The following is a 6,496-nucleotide window of genomic DNA, read 5'->3' as shown; positions in this document are numbered from 1 at the left end:
CATTCTATATGTATGAACTACTTATCTAATATACACACATGTTGTAAAGCATGATCTTGTTGTATTATATATTAATGTAAAATTAAAACAGTAACATGCTAAGCACATTATTATAAATGGAGTTGAAAAAGACTGAAACTTCGAATAAATGAACAATAATATAAATCAGTAACTTAGTGTGCACTTCGTATTAAAATCCAAAGTAACTTTTCTATAACCAAGGACCTGTTTGGATCCTATGGTCTAAAGTTTAGTTGGCTAAAGTTAAGGACTAAAACTAGACTAAAGAGCCCCACTAACCACACTACTCAACAAAACAAGCTAGCTCTCAAAACTAATTACACTAAAAAGCTTAGCTACACTAGAATGTAAATACAAAAGAGTGAGTAGAGTGATTATACCGCTGTGGCAAGAGATGATGAGCCAATCAATGAATACCAAATGAATCACTAGGAGAATTCCAATCACAACTTGACACAAGATTTTTCTCCCGAGGTTCACATGCTTGCCGTCACGCTAGTCCTAGTTGTGTTGACCAACACTTGGTGGTTCAGCGGCTAATAGGTGTTTCATAAACCTAGCCCAACAAATAGGCGCCGCAAGAACCTACCCACAAGTGAGGTAACTCAATGACACGAGCAATCCACTAGAGTTACCTTTCGGCTCTCTGCCGGGGAAGGTACAAGACCCCTCACAATCATCCGGAGATGGCCACAAACAATTACCAACTCGTGTCAATGCTCCTATGCTGCTCCAAGCCATCTAGGTGGCGGCAACCACCAAGAGTAACAAGAATTCTACAGCCACAACGATCCCCAAGTGCCACTAGATGCAATCACTCAAGCAAAATACACTAGGAGTCGCTCCTAATCTCACTATGATGATGAATCAATAATGGAGATGAGTGGGAGGTGTTTGCTTAGCCTTACAAGGATGTCAAGTATGTCAAAGTGTCAAGAGTGTGAGCCCCAAGCCAGCCAAAGTCTATTTATAGACCCCCTCAAACGAATAGAGCCGTTCCTCTGCGCAGGCGCAACCAGACGCACCCTAGCATCTGGTCGGCCAATGGCCGCCATGTGTCCTCCCTTTAAACCTCGCCCATCCATCTCCAATGGTCACTAGCCGATCGCTCACGTGGTTAAGTTGTGACCTGATGCGCTGCTCGAATGACCGGATGCACCAACAAATAGAGTTCAGTCGAGTACAGAAACTACACAGAGAGGTTTTTTGTGACCGAACGCGTCCGGTCAACGATGACTTAACATGCCTGGTGTTCGGTCGTCGCCCACTCTTCTCTGCACGCACCACACCACCGTAACCGGACGCACCCCCTATGCATCCGATCTCGCCACGCCACCAGCGTCTGATCACAAAGCCACGCGGCACCCTCTTTGGACCGTGTGATCTGACGCCGCGCATGCATTTGGTCCAGCGTCTGATCCTCCTAGGCACTCTTGGCCAAGTGCTGGACCACTCAACGGATGTGCCGGGCCAGAGTTCAGTCCTCTGCGTAGACAGAGTCCGGTCACTGACCATCGCCTCCTTTTTTTCTATCTCCTCAAACACTTCACCCTTGCTTCCAAGTTGCTAACCACAAAGTGTACAACTCATGTGCCCGTGTGTTAGCATTTTTTCAAGGGTTAATTGTTAGCACACTAGGTTCCTAATGCATATGCAAGAATGATGTCACTTGGTGGCACTCGATAACCGCTTATCCAAAGATTTCCCCTCTTTATAGTACGGCTATCGATCCTAAATGTGGTCACACTCTCTATAGTGTCTTGATCACCAAAACAAAAACCTATTTGATACCTTTGCCTTGATCAACACTTGGTTTTTGTTTTCTCTTTCTTCTTTTCCAAGTTAGAGCACTTGATCAACTCTTTTGGTCACCACCATCACCATGACCATCATCTAGCCCCACCACTTGGTGTGTACAACCCTATCTCAATCACAACACTAGATAACAAGGGTTAGTACACTAGGTTTCATCAATTATCCAAAACCAGACTAGGGCTTTCAATCTCCGCCTTTTTGGTAATTGATGACAACATTTTCACAAAGATATTCAATAAAATTTTCTTGGATTCATGTTGCTTGCCCAAGCATTTTACCATGTGTAAAGGATATGAACAAGTTTCATAAACCCAAATTGGTATCATTAGCTCCCCCTACACATGTGCTAAGAGTTTGAATTTGAAAGCTTGCACATATGCATGGATTAGAAAGTGTGGGAGAGTAATGGCTACTAAATAGTGCTAAGGTGTAAAGAATGGACCTTTGAAGCGTGATACCAATCAGAGTTGCCAGTAATACCATCCTTAGCACCATGGGTAGTTAGATAGCACTTGCAAAACACAAACACTAGATACCTCATGAGATCAACATTAGAAACAAGGCTCTAGTACCACTTGTAATGTAAGCAAGGCACATCTAACTATCATCCTATGCATGCTAGTTTTCCATTTCATCAATCACTCCTACAACTAGCATACACCACACATGCATGGACATGGAATTAAGAACTTGTGCTATGCAAGCAAACATATGTAATGCACATACAAATGCAACATACAAGTTTATGAGCTTGCTCCCCCTACTTGTGTGCGTCAAATTTTAATTGATCCCCTTCCTTTGTTAATCCACTATCTATCTTTGTAAATCTCTCCCCTTTAATTATCTTTGGGAATTTCTCTCCCCCTTTGTCATTAATTAACACAAAAGGTGAGCTCAAATTTTAGATAGGTTGGTGTGAAACCATGTAAAGTGTGGATGATTTTTCCATATTTGGTTCAATCTAGATCATGCACCAAAGATATTTAACTCGGTTTAATCCAATACCAAGCTTCTTCACACCTCATTTTAAGGGTTATCTTGACAATATTGAGCTAAACACTTAGAGCTCAATTTTAGATTAAACAATAGGTTCACAAGCCCACAAACATGTCATATGCTGCCACTAGATCATATCAAGCATAAAGACAATAGTGATACCAACAAGCATCAAATTCATTTGATTTTTATGAATGAGCCTAAGACATGTGAGGAATGACTAGATGCACTAAACAAGTCCTTAGCAAAGGATGAATGACATGTCAATCAATTTTACCTTGATTTGCTCGAAGGAGAGGCATGTCATGTAATGATGGTGCAGCAACACATATTTGAGAAGTCAAGTATGTTCAGTTCATTCCTTAGCTTGCAAAACCTCTTCTCATCAAGTGGCTTGGTGAAAATATCGGCAAGTTGATCATCGGTGCCAACACTCTCAGTGCAAATGTCTCCTTTTTGTTGGTGATCTCTTATGAAATGATGACGGACATCTATGTGCTTTGTTCTTGAATGTTGAACCGGGTTGTTGGTGAGCTTCATGGCACTCTCATTGTCACATAGCAATGACACTTGTTTGAATTTGATTCCAAAATCACTCAAAGTAGCTTTCATCCAAAGTAATTGAGCATAACAACTACCGGTCGAAATATACTCCACTTCGACGGTTGAAAGAGCTACACTATTTTGCTTCTTTGATGACCAAGATAAGTGATCTTCCCAACAATTGACATGTGCCCGATGTGCTCTTTCTCTCAACTTTGCATCCAACATAATCGGAGTCTGAATATCCAATCAACTCAAATCTAGCTCCTTTGAGATACCATAATCTAACATTTTGTGTATGCTTCAAGTACCTCAATATTTTCTTTGTTGCCTTCAAGTGACTTTCTCTTGGTGAGGCTTGAAATCTTGCACACATGCATACACTAAACATCACATCCAGCCTTTATGCGGTCATATAGAGTAGGATTCCAATCATAGAGTGATACAACTTTTGATCCACCATATTGCCACTAGCATCACTATCCAAGTTTCCATTTGTCCCCATTAGTGTACTAATGGCCTTTGTTTCATTCATGACAAACTTCTTGATCATGTATTTGATGTACTTCCCTTGACTCACAAATATACCATTCTTCAATTGCTTGATTTGAAGACCAAGGAAGTAACTCAACTCTCCAATTATGGACATCTCAAACTCATTAGCCATCATCTTTCCAAACTCTTCACAAAAGTCTTGATTGGTTGATCCAAATATGATGTTATCAACATAGATTTCCAATACAAACAAGTCATTGCCTATCCTTTTAGTGAAGAGAGTGGTGTCAACCTTGCCCATCTTAAATCCCTTCCATACAATGCCTTTCTTGACTTGTAAACATGGTTGGGTTTCTTCTCATCTTTAAAACTGGGTTGTTGCTCAACATAGACTAGCTCATTGATGTACCCATTGAGAAATGCACTCTTCACATCCATTTGATAGAGCTTGATGTTGTGGGCACAAGCATAGGCTAACAAGATCATAATTGCTTCCAATCTTGCAACCGGGGCATATGTTTCACCAAAGTCAAGACCTTCAACTTGTGTATAGCTTTGTGCTACCAATCTTGCTTTGTTCCTTACTACTATCCCATCTTGATCTTGCTTGTTACAAAAGACCCACTTGATTCCAATCACATTATGATCCTTAGGTCTCTCAACTAACTCTCATACTTGATTTCTTGTGAAGTTATTTAGCTCTTCATACATACTATTGACCCAATCAACATCCTTCAAAGCTTTATCTATCTTCTTTGGTTCAATGGATGACACAAATGAGAATTGTTCATAAAATGATGCTAATCTTGATCTAGTTTGCACACCTCTAGAGATATCACCAATTATAGAGTCCAATGGATGATCTCTTGCAACATTGGTTGGTTGAAGCACTTGAACTTGATTGCTTGCACTTGGTTGATCATTTGGTTGAGATGATGAACTAGTCACTTGTTGATCTTGCACTTGAGCACCACTTGTACTAGCTTGATTTTGATCATGAGAACCACTAGCATGCACTTTTGAGTTAGAGAGCACTTGATTCTTGTCATCTTTAACATCAATCACTTCTCTAGGCCTTATAACACCAATGTCCATGTTCTTCATTGCATTGACCAATCGAGTGCCTCTCACATCATTTAGATTCTCATCTTCTTCTTGTGAACCCTTGGTTTCATCAAATTCAACATCATGAACCTCCTCAAGAGTACCACTTGCCAAATTCCAAACTCTATAGGCCTTGCTAGTAGTGGAGCATCCAAGTAAGAACCCTTCGTCATATTTCTTCTCAAACTTACTCAATCTAGTGCCTTTCTTCAAAATATAGCATTTGCAACCAAAGACTCTAAAGTATGCAATGTTGGGCCTTCTATCATTCAATATCTCATATGGGTCTTCTCTTTTAATGGATGACAATAGAGGCGGTCGCTATAGTAGCAAGCCATGTTGATTGCTTTGGCCCAAAAAGATTGACTCACATTGTACTCACTAAGCATAGACCTTGCCATATCAATGAGTGTTCTATTCTTTCTCTCAACTAGGACATTTGATTGTGGAGTATACTTGGCCGAGAATTGATGTCTAATTCCAAATTCATCACATAACTCATCAATTCTGGTGTTCTTGAATTCACTACCATTGTCACTTCTTATTTTCTTGATTGTAGTTTCAAAGTCATGGTGAATTCTCTTGATGAATGTTTTGAATGTAGCAAACACATCACTCTTATCAACAAGAAAGAAGACCCATGCATATCTTGTGAAATCATCCACTATCACAAATCTATATTTGTTTCCACCAATACTAATGTATGTTGTTGGCCTAAATAAATCCATGTGCAATAACTTAAATGCCTTAGATATGCTCATCATGCACTTCTTATGATGTGTGTTACCAACTTGTTTTCTAGCTGGACATGCACTACATAGCTTATCCTTCTCAAATGTGACCTCTTTCAAGCCCCTTACTAGATCATGCTTAATCAATTTGTTCAATTGGTTCATTCCAACATGACAAAACCTTCTATGCCATAATCAACCCATGCTAGATTTAGTGAGCAAACATGTTGACAATTGAGCTTCTCTAGCATTGAAATCAACTAAGTATAGATTCTCATATCTAAATCCTTTGAATATCAAGTTAGAGCCATCTACACTTATGATCTCTACATCATCCACACCAAATATGCACTTGAAACTAAGATCACAAAGTTGTGCTACCGACAATAGGTTGAAGTTCAAGCTCTCTACTAGTAACACATTGGATATGCTCAAGTCATTGGATATTGCAATCTTACCAAGCCCTTTTACCTTGCCTTTGCCATTATCACCAAATGTTATACTATCAACCCCATTGCTATTATTTGTATTGATTGAATTGAACATTCTTGAGTCACCGGTCATGTGTTGTGTGCACCCACTATCAAGCACCCAATGCCTTTCTCTGACCTTATAATTGACAAACAAAAGAAGATCAATTCTTTTTAGGTACCCAAACTTGCTTGGGACCTTGAAGGTTAGTGACTAAGGTCTTTGGCACTCAAATAGATTTCTTCTTTGAGCCCACAATTGGAGTACCAATAAACTTAGCATGCACACCATTGGCACCCTTGGTAAGCAAAAAAAACTCG

The sequence above is a fragment of the Miscanthus floridulus genome, chromosome 7 (assembly GCF_019320115.1).
Source record: "Miscanthus floridulus cultivar M001 chromosome 7, ASM1932011v1, whole genome shotgun sequence".
Classification (NCBI taxonomy): domain Eukaryota; kingdom Viridiplantae; phylum Streptophyta; class Magnoliopsida; order Poales; family Poaceae; genus Miscanthus; species Miscanthus floridulus.
The sequence above is the reverse complement of the archived record's forward strand: the minus strand, read 5'-3'. Positions refer to the sequence as shown.